This window comes from Erpetoichthys calabaricus, chromosome 2 (genome assembly GCF_900747795.2).
Source record: "Erpetoichthys calabaricus chromosome 2, fErpCal1.3, whole genome shotgun sequence".
NCBI lineage: Eukaryota > Metazoa > Chordata > Cladistia > Polypteriformes > Polypteridae > Erpetoichthys > Erpetoichthys calabaricus.
Window position 1 is genome coordinate 279,703,587 of NC_041395.2, and position 16,420 is coordinate 279,720,006.

Genomic DNA, 16,420 nt, shown 5'->3' on the forward strand with positions numbered 1-16,420 from the left:
GCCAGTTTACATATTCTCTTCTTGTATCAGCGCGTGCATGTGTGAGTGCTTACACCTACAAAAAAAAAAAAAAGTCCTGTCAAAATAAGAGACTCTTTTTCCTTCTTGACGTGAATCATCTTTAAATGAAATGCTGCCAATAAGGAATAATAGAAATCACCGTGCTGCTTTCTATCTATGATGAACTAACATTTTATGGGGTGAAAAAAATGATCGCCCCTGACACATACACTTAATCAGTAGTGTGTGCGACCCACGATTTGTGAATTTGAGTGTGTGTGTGTGCGTGTGTGTGCATGTGTGCGTGTGTGTCTGTGTGCGTGTGCATGTGTGTGCTTTTGTCAGTTTTACTATAAAAACAGTTAAATACCCGTTATTTGTGAAGCAGAGATATTCTGATAATTCTGATCACCGATAAACATTCAGAAGAAACAGTGCTATTCCAGTGTTTTCCTCCATAGCATCCTTTCAGCAAACAGGACTAAAGTCCTTGCTGAAACAGATCGCCTTTTAATGAAATGCTGTCAATACGGAATAACAGAAATCACTGGACGGTTTTCGGTCAATGATAAACCAGCGTCTCTTGATGATCGCCCCTGACACATACACTTAATCAGTAGTGTGTGCGACCCACGATTTATGAGTTTGAGTGTGTGTGTATGTGTGTGTGCGTGCATGTGTATGTGTGCATGTGTGTCGTTTCGTCAGTTTTACTATAAAAACAGTTAAACACCCGTTATTTGTGAAGTAGGGATATTCTGATCATTCTGATCCCTGATCACAGATAAACATTCAGAAGAAACAGCGCTATTCCAGTGTTTTCCTCCATAACATCATTTCAGCAAACAGGACTAATGTCCTTGATGAAACAGATTGCCCTTTAATGAAATGCTGCCAATATGGAATAACAGAAATCACCGGGCGGTTTTCGGTCAATGATAAACCAGCGTCTCATGAGGTGAAAAAATGGGACGTACTGCAGTTGCGATCAATGCTTTCCAGTAACCTGGCTTTTGAGAAGAATCTGTCATGGGGAGGTACAAGATGGAGCGAGTGAGGCGGGTACAATGAGCCATGGTGGGACGGAGCGGGGCGAGGAGGCGGGTATCTGTGCGAGTGTTTTAAATAATGAAAGGAAAAAAAGTGCTTTGAAATCAAGGACCCCCAACCAAGACGGCTTACGAAACAAAACGCAACAGACAGGCATATGCTACTTGTATAAAATATGCACAATAATGACAACAGTGTTGAAGCAATGATGAAGCGAAAGGGACATGCTAAACTTGAGTGGTCGCGTTGTGCCTGCCCGTAAATCCCAACCGATGTATATATCTGAACGGATCTATCTGAACCAATATATATATCTGAACGGATGTATCTATCCAAACCAATCTATTTAAACCAATATATATATATATCCTAACCAATGTATATCAACCAATATATATATCTCAACCAATGTATATATATCAGAATGGATCTATGCAAACCAATTTATATATATCTCAACCAATGTATCTAAACCAATGTATATATCTGACCGGATGTATTCAAACCGATGTATATATCTCAACCAATGTATCCCAACCAATGTATATATCCGAACCGATATATATATCTGAACGGATGTATTAAACCAATGTATATATTCAAACAAATGTATCCGAACCGATATATATATATCTGAACCAATGTAAATATTTATGAACCAATCTTTTTTTCCTGAACGGCCCCTCATGACACACACACACACATATATATATATATCTGGTAAAAAAGGTTAATGGATTAAATATGGGTATATTCTTATTACCCATCAACTCCATTATTCCTAGTGAACATAGAGAGTATTAAAAAAAAAGTACTGGCCACCCATCCATGCTATAAGGTCAGAAATGCATTTGAAATCAAGACTCCATTTTATTAATTCTCATACTGTATAACACTGTTCTTGGAATATCGTCTCAGGGTGTTTCACATATTGTCAGATTCAATAACAATAGAAGAATGTGTATTTCACAAAGGGGACACAGGGATTAGTGTTAGTGCCTTACAGCAGCAGGAACTGGAGTCCTACAAGTAGTCCTGATCCCATGACCAGCAATCCCAGCATCTGTGTGTCTTTTACTCCTTCAGTTTTTGGTGTTCCTCCATTTCATGAAGATCTGCATGTTTGGTTAAATGATGACTGTAAACCAGAAATTCTTAAACTTTTTAATCTGAGGACCCAAATAAGAAAATCAATACCATACTGAGATCCAAGAAAAGTACTGCTATCATAATGACATCAGAGCTACAAATTGAATTGACCATATTATTAAAAACATTAAGTGTTTCATTTCATGCAAATGTTTCACATGAATATTACAAAATGTATTGATAATAAAACAATAATTATCATTCAAAACAAGGAATACGTTCCTGAGGTACATCACTTCTAGTGTAAATACTTGGTTTAAGCTTCAGTTAAGCTGAGAGAAATCCTTTTTTGGAGTGTGGTGAAAGGTCACACGAAAGGCCATGACAATTTTTGAAAGGATAGCATTATTAGTTACTTACTTTAGTTACCTGATTCATGGCACTGTATAAGGAATAAAGCAGTCAAAAAACAAATAATTGATACAGTTTTTCTTACTTAGCCTGAAATTATAATTTTTTTTTAAATGAGCTCTACAATTAACAATGCATTTTTCTATATTTGGTATATTTTCTATATAAGGTAACTTCAACATACCTTACTTTTCAGTTCAATAAGCTGAGTAAAAAAGTACCTCAATTATTCCCAAAAATGTATGCACTTTTGGTATTCTGTATGTTGACCAGATAAATCTTGAGTAATTTGGTGAATAGTACAGTTTGAAATGTTTAATGCTACTGACTGACATTGTGCTGAATGCCCACAGCTTGTCTCAATCTTTTGGATATCTTCTTGTTTTCTTACAGTTCTCAAAGGTCCAACAAACATGACCTCCACAATTAGACTGACATTTAACTATTTTAATACAGTGAATGAATTCTCCCTAACTGATGCACTTTAGAATTCATACAAAATTAGTTTTTTTTTGTTACCATCTTTGATTCAATCCTCCATGACATCCTGAAAATTGTCACATTCTTGTGCCGGACCTGACATTTTAAACTAATGTTGCTGTCCCTTCATTTCACAAGCTCTTTTGTCATTCCTGTCTTTGCTTGTCAGTCATCTCAGATTGATTGTGTCACTGGTTGTAAGAGGTGATGTCATAAAGAATTGTTTTTTATGTCTTTGTGCCATAGAAATAAAATTTCCCTGTGATGTGTCAATGTCACAAACATATCCTTGACCCAGTTTGGGTGAGAAGTACCCAACTGCAGGGCCGCATCACAAGTCTACACCAGCAGTTTTCCAGAGGAAGTGATGTCATTAATAGTACACAGTAACACTGGTGCACCAACCCCTAAGCTTAATTTACCTCTAATCTTAATTATTTATACTACTTGCTAACCACACTAACCACTAACTTTAACAACACTAACCCCTAACCTTAAGTTACCTCTAATCTTAACTGCATTCTACATGATAACTAACCCCTAGTGCTGGTAAACTGCTGATGTAGACCTATGGTGACATATGGTGCTGCAACTCTTGTAGGTCTGCAGTTAGATATTATTGGTTAGGGTTGCAACACAAAGTTTAAGAAATGCTGCTGTAAACTGTTCTACTACTGTGTGAGTGATGGTGGGTTTGTTGTATGTTAACGTAACCTGAGATGAATTGGTGCCACAGTCAACACAGCTTCCTGTCTTGTGTGTGATGCTACTGACGTGGGCTCACAGTGCTTGTGATTCTTTTATGGATTAAAAAAAAAAAGAAGAAAGTTGTAAAAACCAGTCTTACAAAGTTAACATTAAAGCTAATTTCATGTAAGTATTTGTTTACATGTGATAAAATGTTATTTCTTTAAAAATGGAATACTAGACAGATCACGAAAGGTTTTGCCTTTCCCCTTCACAAGCTAACATATCAATGGAATGTCCTAGTCATTTATCTTAATATTCTGAATAGTCATAACTTGTTTGTAGTGATTTGAAATGGCATGAGGAATATAGCATAAAGCTTAGAAGATATTAAAGTTCAGCAGTGTAACATCGTTAAAGGAAACCATACTTCTTTCTGCACATAAATTATTTTTCTTTATTGTTCTGTAATTTTGTTTCTTTAAACCCTGACATAGATTTACTTGGATTTTGGAGTTTGTCATGCTCAAAAATAGATTTCTAAATGTTACATGAATTAGAAACCACAACACTGAAAAAACAAAAATGTAATTAAAGACCTCAACAGTAATTCCTGCATGATTTTATTTCCCCATGATCTGACAAAATCTTTCAATGAGCATGAAATAGACCTCCAGTTATACCACCGAAAAATTTCTTTAACTATTAGAGATGTAATTTTGGAGGGGGGAGAATGTAGTATAACAGCTTGTACTAAGACCCTCAGGATTCTGTAGCCCTTCCTTGCCTAGGAAATGTATGAATACTGCTTTTCTCTGACTTTTAAAACATTTTATTAATGCACAGAGGCTTGAGGTAACTATAAAAACTGTCTAGCCAACTTTCTTTTCTGCTGGGCAACTACCTCCCGAACCACTTCTTTCTCATTTTTTCATTGTTCATGTGGATGTGAAATTAGCTAGAGTCAGGAAAGGAAACACTGTAAATTTAATGTAGCACTGTAAAAGATTATAACAAATAGCATCCCCTTGTGGTCTGAACTGAGAAATGCAGACAAAGATTGTAACTGGAAATGCATTGTTTTAACAGTAGCTGAGAGAATTAGATTGTAGCTGCAAGAACATCATGGATACACTGCATACAAAAATATATAATTGCTTCTACACAAAGAAATTTACTCTAAAGGAGACAATTTGTACAAACTTCTAGATAAATATCTGTTAACTGAACCTAATATTTTATTCTGTTACCTTCAAATGTTATAGAGATACAGAGAGATAGACATCCTCATACACCTAAAGCATAACATTTCCAAACCTATGTAATGTAATTCAGGGCCATATGGGACACAGAGATTATCACAGCAGTACTGAGTGCAATGGAGGAAATAGTTATAGTCAGTGCTATTGAAGTGCCTGTTCACGCACACATGCACACTCACAAAGGGACGATTTAGAGTCACCAATTAACCTAAACCGCACGTCTTTGTGGATCAGTGGCATTTTTGAATGAAAATTCTATTTGGGCCACATGCAACTGGGAAAGGAAATCTGTCACAAAGGACAGGGTCATCCTGAGGAGCCATTCAGAGTGTGTGTGCCTCTGTGTTAGACAGAGAGAGACTGTGAGATAAAGAGACGAACTGGAGGAGAAAGAGACCATCTCAGGATGATGGAATGCAGGACTCTTGAATTCTAGTGTATTGTAAAGCCCAATAGCCATTGTTCCCTAGAATAGAAAAGGGCAGGGGCACTAAGGCAAGACAGTTAGTGGTGGCCTGAGTGGAGACATGCTATGCTTCCCAAAGATACTAGAGGGAAGATGTCCTCATAGATGCCAAGGATACTTGACTTTCTTCTTCAAGATACCTGCTGCCTTCCATAGACTTGAGCAGCATAAGATTAATTGAAACCAAGAAATTTGAACAAAGCTGGACATTTGAGAACAAAGTCAGGGAGGTCTCATGGAAGGCTTATACTTTCAAGCACAATCACTAGGTGGTAGCATACAGGTTCTGACCTAAAGTACGGGAGCCCCTCAAGGAAAAGAGTAAATGGTAAGCTGTTGTGAAAATCAGATCAATGGGATGGGAAGTGCATGGACAGCCAGGCCACTAGGGGGAGTTCTAGCCTTGTGTTCATATACTGTAGATAAATGAGAGACACTTCTCACCACGGCAAAGACTGAATCGAAGCAGCAAACTTTGCACATAAGTCAGACACAATCCCTGGATGGGCTACTAGTATACTACCCATCCATCCATCCATTTTCCAACCCGCTGAATCTGAACACAGGGTCACGGGGGTCTGCTGGAGCCAGTCCCAGCCAACACAGGGCACAAGGCAGGAACCAATCCCGGGCAGGGTGCCAACCCACCGCAGACTAGTATACTATATATGTGTAAATATAATGTGTATACATATACAAATACTATATGTGTATTATAGTTAATTGTGTATATAGTAGCTATAGGTTCTGCTGACTTGGCTTGTAGTTCCTGTTCTCACATGGGACAGAAGCCACTAGAAAACACTTCGAAAAGTTATAGCTGCAAAGAAAAATGCAGAGTGACAGAAATTTCCGGACCTCCAACTCTCACACGATAAAAAAACAAAACCTTTAAGAAACACTTTATCATATTTTGGTTTGCCATTTCTTCCTCTGCTTACAAGAAAGTCTATACTTACCAGGTTTAAGGGTGCCCCATACTGTGGGCAGAAATCAGCTGCCAGAGATTCTCAACATTAAATCTGAGCTTGGCATTGAACCCTAATGAAGCTGGCTGCCTAAGGGAACACTATATACTGTGAAGCACCAAGTTTAGCTGTGTTGTTGTGCTGCTGTGTCACTTCTTTGAGAAGTGAATGTTTTCCAAATTTTCTTATCTGTGTTGGTTTAAAATACATAAAATAAATTGCAAGACCACAAGTAAACACAGGGTTATAATATGAAGTCCCTTAAGCACTACAAAATCCAGAGTAGTTACCATCCACCTATCTTTCCAACCTTCATATCTGGGAAACAGTGCCAGGGGCAGCTGGAGCTCGTCCCAGCAATCACTGTACACAAGGTAAGTACAACACACGGGCAGGGCACCAAATCACTGTAGAGTGAACACACACCGACACACACTCTAAGGCCAATTCAGAATCTGGAGCCCTGCACTACAGGTAACCTATGAGGGCATGCAGAGAACATGCAGACCCCATATAGGGAACACCTGAGAGTTAAACTCTGATCTCCTTGGTGCTACCATATGCAGTATTTGTGTGTAGAAGAAGTCAAATAAAATATGAAAAGCTGGAGTCCCAAACTGGGAAAACCCTGTTGCATCCTTCATTGCTACACTTCTCAAAATGAGACCTTAATTCAGTGGAGACATCTTTTATGCAGTATGGTGAGAAAGAAGTGAAGTTTGATATGAGTGAAAGTGACATCAGCAGTGTCTAGGTGGGCCTTCTTCTGCCCTGAGTATGGGGACAGAAGTAGGAGTTATACAGTATATGGTATAATGCCCCTTTCAATTTCCAGACTCTTTGGTGCTTCATTAAATGGGCCCCAGTAAGGTACTCTCTAGGCTCTCATGTTTAACTCTCTCTCTGAATATATATTTTGTGATGCGGATGCTCATTGGGGACAGCTGAAGGGATCTAGTAACTCTAATTTTTCTGCCATTCCAGGGGTTTGCGCTGTGTTTTAATATCTGCCTCTCTTTCTTCCTCTGCAGATCAGATGATTGATGGCTATAATACCTCTGATGTCACTTCCAGTGTCCTTCCACTTGGACCCACAGCCAGACCCTGTCAGAAGGACCCAAAACAAGAACTTCCACCATATTGGGACAGTTATGTTCTGAATTCACATCCGCAAAAACAAGTTTGCAATAATTGCATATATTTTTGTTTATTTTTCAAAAACAGACGGGGTGACCAGACTAGTACCCCAACTCTTTATTGTTGTCATTTGTTTCTCTTACAGTATATACTGTATATGAAGGTTGGAAAGATAGATGGATGGTAACTACTCTGGGTTATATGGTGGTTAAGGGACTTCCTATTATACATTATATATTATATGTTACAGTATACATACATATAGTACATACATATAAAATAAAGTAATAACAGCAAAATAGTTGTAAAAACTGGAATAATCTTATTTATTGCTGTTATGTCAGCAGGTGAAGAGAGAAAGCACATCTGGTGAACATTGATGTGGCCTATGGTTGAAACTGGCAGAGGCATAGCAAGGGCAAAATGAATGATATTGATATTAGATATTGACTTCCTGTGTAGGATAAAAGCACAGACATGTGAGTCGCAGTGCTAGCTTTAAATTCTTTCACCATGTTCTTTTTTGAATCTGTAAAGATTCTGCAAGGATGTGACATGATGACACATGTGACAATATGCATTTAATTATATACTGTATTGATTGATTGATTGATTGATTGATTGATTTATTTACTTATTTTTAGAGTTTATAAGAAATTGTAACTGAATCTTGTAAATTGCCTTAGGTAAAGTCAGCTGCTAAAATGAAATCTTAGCCTTCCTTGGCAGTACTGATTGCAAGGCAGAACCCAACCCTGGATGGAGCGCACTTACTCGCTCTCTCACACACATCCCCATTTATTCATAAAGAACCAATTTAGAGACATAAATTAACTTTGGGTGCAAATTTTGATAGGAGGAGAGAGCAGAACTCAGGAGTCGTGAATCACAGCACTAATTGCTTTGTGACCTTAAACATAATCTGAGTAATTATTTTGTGATAATGCTTTGGAGAAGATAATATAATATCTTTTTTTGAAACAAAATCAACATTAGTTGTTGGTCTACTGTACACATATCATATGGTAATTTATCTTAGAGCTTTCTCGTAGGGCCTGGGATTTGTGCATAAAGCTTGGATCAGCAAAGAAAGGAAAGTGACTTAAGCTAAAACAGTGCAGACTGATTTGTTTTAACCCAGAGAGTGTACGAATTTTAAAGCATGAGAAAGTTTACAGACAAGTCAAAAGCAAATGGAGACGCTAAATTTGACAATCAAAGACCTTTAGGATAGACATGGGGTCTCATTGACGTCAAAGGTGGAGGCCTGTATACTGACTAGAAATTAAATCCTTTACTCTGAGAATAGTTTGTTCAGTGTAACTTGGAAACCATGAAAAACTATCCATTTTTATTAGAAGTCAAAGTACATCTAGAGTCCACCATTAGTCAAAGTTCAAATTAGGCTCAATAAGAATAGTGATCAAGACAAGGAATGTCACAGCTCACATAATACAGACCTCAAATGAACAGAGAGGTTCAACATTGATCGATGAAGTAAGAATCTCAATGGAAAATACACTTCCGAAAAGTTTTGCTGCTGCCATAGTGCAGCCGTAATCTCCCAGTCTAACTTCTCTGTCTCAAGCCAGTGAGGAAAAGACAAGGGTGATTTTAGATTTTTTTTTTTTTTTTCATTTTTTTCTTTAGCATAAATGAATAAGGGAGGTGATAGGGAAGTTAGTTACTGATAAGCAGAATTTTGAGAAAAGCATGGTTTTGATGAAGCCAAAAATTACAGCAATATTGTGTAGATAATGATGGTTTCTTTCATTTCTAAAGAATTGCAGAAACTGGGGACACAGCAAAAAATGAGTAAATATTTTTATTAAATGTCTAAAAAAATAATCTTTCCCAAGGCTTACAAAAATTGTGCACTTAGTCAGCAGAAATTTTACAACACCTCCTCCAAATGTTTAGTTCACCTCCACATGGTTTTAAGATGTAACAGCTTGTCAGAGTGTTTTCTTATGCACAAAAAATCAGTGTCATTTTAATGGATACTGTCGGCACTCCTCTGTCTGCAATTTCCTGATGCCTACAACAGACAGCACCTGTAGGCCAGTTGGTGGAAATTTTCACAAAAAATAAATCAAACACATATGTTGGAAGTAGATGAAAACTATTCAGCAATGTTGATAAATATAGATGATTGCCATGTATTTGTATAGCTGGACAGGGCTGAACTAATTAAAGAATACAATAATTAGAGATCTAGAAACCTTCTGATTGTTTTTACTTATATTTCCATGTACCTATCGAAAGGAAAATTAAAAAAAGAAAAGAAGAATATTTTATGTATATTATATATAAAAGTTTACACATCCTGAATAATTGGATATTTTCTTTTGTTAAATTTTACTGTCTTCATTTAGCTCCTGTTCTACAGCAATTTTAATGACTGAATCATTTACTCATATCCCAAAGATCTATCCATCCATAAACTAATCAAGTCATTTTGGGATCACAGCTTGAATGTGCCTATATGTGCTGCATAGACTGCAAGGAATAGGTCAGTATAGTACTGATTTTTGGTCCGTTCCCACCCACTTCAATACCATCCATCCATCCATTATCCAACCCGCTATATCAACTACAGGGTCAAAGAGGTCTGCTGGAGACAATCCCAGCCAACACAAGGTGCAAAGCAGGAAACAAACCCCAGGCAGGGCGGCAGCCCACTGCAGGGCACGCGCACACACACACACACACACACGCACACGAACACACACACACACACCAAGCACACAATAGGGACAATTTAGAATCGCCACTGCACCTAACCTGCATGTCTTTGGACTGTGGGAGGAAACCGGAGTACCCGGAGGAAACCCACGCAGACACGGGGAGAACATGCAAACTCCATGCAGGGAGGACCCGGGAAGCAAACCCGGGTCTACTAACTGCGAGGCAGCAGCGCTCACTTCAATGCCCTCCCACTTAATTTCTCCCACTCACGCAAAAGGTTCCATTCCATTAACAACTAAATTTGCACTTTCCCCTGTAAAGGGCACTTAAAATGAGCACATAGTGTAAATTGATTGTTAAAAAAGCAGGATTTATAAGGAAAATAATATCATAAATCTGTTTAGGACTATTTTTTTCTTATTCATAGTACAATTAGAGCTATCATTAAAAAAAAATTTTTGATTATGGAGTAACGAATTGAAGGCCAAAAGTACAATGAGTAGAGTTGGCATGCCTAACATAATGTTCATGTTCGCTCTGAAAAGCACAAAAGTGTCTTTAAAGAAGAAAGCTCAATAGCAGAAGTGACAGACTATTTGGTGAGACTTGTTTCATTATGTTTCAAAATGTTACATTAAATCTAGTAATTTTTAAAGCGAACAGGGATTTCTCCTAAGTTCTAACTTCTAATTCAATTGTTCAGTGGATCTATTGTGCTAAAAATTAATATTACAGTAGGTCTATGTTTTTATTTTTTCCCTTTTTAGCTATTACAGAATTGAAACAGCAACCTTGAAAGTTCTTAAAAAGTTTATTAAGTGGTTGAATTTAAATTAAGGCTTTAAAATTAATCAAATTGTTTGATTAAAAACTTAATAGAGATCCATTTTACACAAAGACTTGTGTCAAGTTTCGATTATATTCCTCTCCCTAACCCTCATTTTTGAAAGACAACATGCTTTCATCAGTGGTGTAGCTTGGGGGGGGGGGGTCCCCGGGCATAGCATCCAGGGGGCGCCAAATTGATGAGCTGCTAGATGCATCAATCAACAAAATTCACTAATATATCCAATAGATGTTTTTAGTTCTGGTCTGCTGATCTGCAGTCAGTCTAAGTCAAGGGTGTCGAACTCCAGTCCTGGAGGGCCGCAGTGGCTGCAGGTTTTCATTCTAATCATCTTCTTAATTAGTGACCAGTTTTTGCTGATAATTACTTCTTTTAATTAACTTGACTCAGGCCCCTTAGTTGTTTCTTTTTCCTTAATTAGCGGCCAAACAATAATGAGACATGAAACGAGTGGCCACACGACCAGCTCACCTGTGCCCATTACACAATATCTGAAAACAGAGAAAGGTGGAGGTCTCAGTAAGTCTGATCTCTCAGGTCATCAAAACATCTTGACGGTGTTCTTAGAAAAAAAACATAAAATCCTCATTTTTAGAAATGTCTGCTGTGGCAGAAAGAATAATTAAATAACGGGTTTAATTAACAGCAAGCATTGGGTTCTCATTAAGAAACTGGTTGGAGTCTGAAGCCCCAGTTTAGCTGGTCATCTGTTGGCTCGTTTCACATCTCATTTCTGTTTGTCTGTCATTTAATGAGGAAACGAATCAATTCAGAGCACTGAATCCTTAAAAACAAGGCTATTAAAATGAAGGGAAAAAAGTGAATTAGCAGTGAAAACTGGTCACTGATTAGGAAAAGGGTTAGAATGCAAACCTGTAGCCACTGCGACCCTCCATGCCTGGAGTTCGACATCTGTGGTCTAAGTCACAGTGTGTAATGACATTTATTTATTTAATTATTTATAAAGCACTCATCTTAAACAGCAGTAACAGAGCTCCTAAAGGGATATGAGTAAAAAAAAAAAATCTTATTTCTTGTACACACAAGAAAGTTTTGGAGAAACAGAACAGGTCTGCCGTGATAGGTCCAGTCTTCAGACTTCTGCAACTCTGTGATTTAGTAGCTCTGCTGGACAGCTAATTGGATTGAATATTTTGTCACTTGGTTTACTTGACTTGAGTCAGATAACCCTCCCCCAACCCTAATCTTAACCCTAGTGTAACCGGGTGTTATCACTGACATGTAACATACAGCAACCACCTCCTCAATGGAATGGAGCTCTGGAGGTCCACAGTTAGAGTCTATTGGGTCTACAGGAAATATTCAGAGCCCAAAACGTTCTTGTGTGCGCGCACAACAATATATACTTGGATGTGCACACAAAAAGATCTTGTGCTCATGAGTTCTTTTTGTGTTCACATGAGAAAGTTTTACATGATCACAAGATCTTTTTGTATGTGCATGAGAAATAACTTATTTATTTTTTTACCCATCTCCCTTTAGGGGCTCCGTTCAGAGCACTATACAAAGTAGTAACATCTCTCTATATATAAAATCCAATGTCTGTCTGTCTGCTCGTCATGAGAGAACTACGATTTAGATCAGGTTTTTTTTTATAATTTGCTTGAACATTCTGGTTGATTTTGTGACTTCTGTTCGTGCTAAGTATCATAGTTTGTTTGCGTTACCGATTTATTTGCATGAATCCGAGAGAGACGCTGTGGGCTGCGGGGAGTGGGGCAGAGCCCTCCTCACTCACGCACCAGCCTCAGGGCGTATCTTACATCCGCTTAGCTAGCAAACGAGAGAACCACTTAACGGATTTAGGTAGGGCTTTTTTCTAGAATTTGCTTGAACATTCCAGTTGATTTTACGACTTCTCTCATCGCGCTAAGAATCATAGTTCTCTTGCAGGACTGATATATTCACACTAATCCGAGACAGATGCTGCAGGGCGAGGGGAGGGGGAAGACGTGACATCAGGAATAGGGAGCCAGACAGGGCCTTCCTCACTGTCCTGTTTCACTTCTACGCGGGCGAAGCCGTGGGGGACGGCTAGTATTACATAAACACAATATCATTATTAAAATAGTTTAATAACTGACTGTACCATAAAAACATACAATAAGCAGCATCTTAACTCAACTTAAATTACTCCATCAAATTAAATGCTTGCATAAACAATAGGGTTTTTAACTGCTTTTCAAATACTCTTAGAGAAACCTCTGCAGGCAAAGCAGGAGGAAGACTGTTCCATATACTCGGTGCATCAGATTGAAAAGCTCAATGACTGTGTGTCTTCAGTCTTGCATGTGGAACAACTAAAACATCATGGTAGGATGACCTTAGAGCCCATGAAAGAATGGCGATGCACAGGATCAACAATATACTGCAGAATTAAACCGTGCAGTGCTCTGTGAGTGAATACCAGAATTTTAAAATGAAGTCTGTATTCCACTGGAAGCCAGTGTAAAGATCTCAAAATTGGAGTAATATGAAACCTTGTTAACAGCTTGTCAGCAGCATTCTGTATGAATTGTAGCCAAGAAAAAAATGTTTTGCTCAAACAAGTAAATTTTGAATTGCAGCAGTCTAAATGTGTTGAAATAAAAGCATGAACAAGCATTTTAATTTATTCAGTGGAGATCATTGATCTCAACTTAGAAAGGTTCCTTAAATGAAAAAAGCAAAAACAAGAAATAGAACAGACATGAGCACCCAGACTCAGATGCTGGTCAAAAATCATGCCTAAGTTACGAAGACAAGGTTAAGGAAAAGGAGTAATGGCCATTAACTTGTGACTAATCACAGCGACATACAGTACATACATAGATACACTGACACATAACTCAATCAGATAATGTGCAGTGAACAGCATACTGTTTGGTAAAGGGTTACTTATGAAGATGCCTAAATACTTTTTAAGTTCTTTTGTTTTTATCCTATAAGTAAGACCTGAGCCACCAAATCTTCATCCATCCATCCATCCATCCATCCATCCATCCATCCTCTTCCGCTTATCCGAGGTTGGGTCACAGGGTCAACAGCTTGAGCAGAGATGCCCAGACTTCCCTCTCCCCGGCTACGTTCCCAGGCCAGCCGGGAGACATAGTCTCTCCAGCGTGTCCTGGGTCTTCCCCAGGGCCTCCTTCCGGTTGGATGTGCCCGGAACACCTCACCAGGTAGGTGTCCAGGAGGCATCCTGATCAGATGCCTGAGCCACCTCATTTGACTCCTCTCGAAGCGGAGGAGCAGCGGCTCTACTCTGAGCCCCTCCCAGATGACTGAGCTTCTCACCCTATCTTTAAGGGAAAGCCCAGACACCCTGCGGAGGAAACTCATTTCAGCCACTTGTATTCGCGATCTTGTTCTTTCGGTCACTACCCATAGCTCATGAGCATAGGTGAGGGTAGGAACATTGATCGACTGGTAAATTGAGAGCTTTGCCTTACGGCTCAGCTCCTTTTTCACCACGACAGACCGATACAGAGCCCTCATCACTGTGGACGCCGCACCGATCCGCCTGTCGATCTCACGCTCCATTCTTCCCTCACTCGTGAACAAAACCCCGAGATACTTGAAATCCTCCACTTGGGGCAGGATCTCGCCTCCTAACCTAAGAGGGCACTCCACCCTTTTCCAGCTGAGGACCATGGTCTCGGATTTGGAGGTGCTGATTCCCATCCCAGCTGCTTCACACTCAGCTGTGAACCAAATCTTCACTTTCCCTTAATCTTAAAATATACTTCTTTATGTAGTGTCTTAAAATAATAATAATAATAATAATAATAATAATAATAATGCATTTTATTTATAGGGGCACTTTACGTTAGCAGTAAATCTCAAAGTACAACATAAAAAGATTAAACAAAGGCAAGGCAAGATAAAAAACACAGATAAAACAACAATAGTTATAGCATTCTTGTTAATATGCTTTCCTAAATAGAAAAGTCTTTAGCTGTTTTTTTAAAACAGCCCACAATCTGCTGTGTTCTCAGGCTCTCTGACAGGGCATTCCAGGGCCGTGGAGCAGCGGCTGCAAAGGCTCGGTCACCCATTGTATGAAGTTTGGTCACAGGGGGGCAAAGGTGGTGGGTATTTGTAAAACGGAGGTTTCTTGTAGTGGATTGTAATGTAAGGAGTTCTTTAAGATATTGTGGAGTATTTCCATGGATACACTGGTGAGTAAACAAACAGAGTTTGAATTCGATACGGAGATGGATAGGGAGCCAATGAAGTAACTGAAGGATTGGTGAGATATGTTCATATTTCCGCTCCCTCATCAGGATTCTTGCAGCACTATTTTGAATTTGTTGGAGCTTTTGAAGGCTCTTGTTGGGTATCCTGACGAGGAGTGCATTACAATAGTCCAGTCTGGATGAGACAAAGGCATGAACTAGCTTTTCAGCATCACAGAGGGAGAGGTAGGGACAGAGTTTGGCTATGTTTCGGAGATGAAGGAATGCAATTTTACAAAGGTGATGGATATGTATATCAAATGACAGATGGAAGTCTAACTTGACACCCAGATTTGTAACAGAAGGGTAGAGGGTAATGGTACGGTCATAAAAGGAAATACAATTTACAGAGGAACGAAGTTGATGGGGGTGCCAATTAAAAGAGCTTCAGTTTTGGTGCAGTTCAGCTTGAGGAAGTTCTTGGACATCCAGGCCTCAATCTCATCCAAGCAAGAGGAAAAAGTTGATGCAGGTGTAAGAGAAGTCAAATCCAGTCTCACACAGAGCTGTGTATCATCGGCATAGCAATGGAATGAAACTCCATGCTTGCGGATGATGTGATCCAGGGGTAGTATATAGATATTAAAGAGGGTCGGCCCAAGGACTGATCCTTGTGGGACTTCACAAGTGACAGTGTGGGTATGAGATTTAGCATCCCCCAAGGCCACATACTCAGTCCTGTCTGTAAGATAGGACTTGAACCACTCAAAAGCAATGCCAGAAAGTCCAATTGTATAATGAAGATGATGAAGGAGAATATTATGATCTACCGTATCAAATGCAGCTGTAAGGTCCAGGAAGATAAGGAGTGATGGAGAGCCCTGGTCAGCAGCTATCAGGAGGTCATTGGTTACTCTAACCAGGGCTGTCTCTGTGCTGTGAGAAATTCAGAAACCAGACTGAAATTTTTAAAACAGATTGAATTTTTTGAGTTGATCCTGAAGCTGAACCAAAACAACCAAAAATATACTACTTTAATGAAAGTTTTCAATGTTTTGCATATACAGTATATTCTAAAATCAGCAATTTTTTTGGTATATATTGCTATATATGAATACACTGTATATATTTTTCAAATATACATTTATTATTTTTTT

General features: G+C 38.8%; 1 long non-coding RNA gene across 1 annotated transcript in view; it reads left to right on the top strand.

Annotated features, from left to right (window-relative positions):
- Positions 1-9,492, top strand: part of LOC127526672 (uncharacterized) — an 80,919-nt gene extending 71,427 nt beyond the window's left edge. The window contains exon 3 of the long non-coding RNA XR_007934099.1: positions 7,445-9,492. This is a non-coding gene — a long non-coding RNA (uncharacterized LOC127526672). The remainder of the gene's footprint in view (positions 1-7,444) is intronic.
- Positions 9,493-16,420: the final 6,928 nt, after the last annotated feature.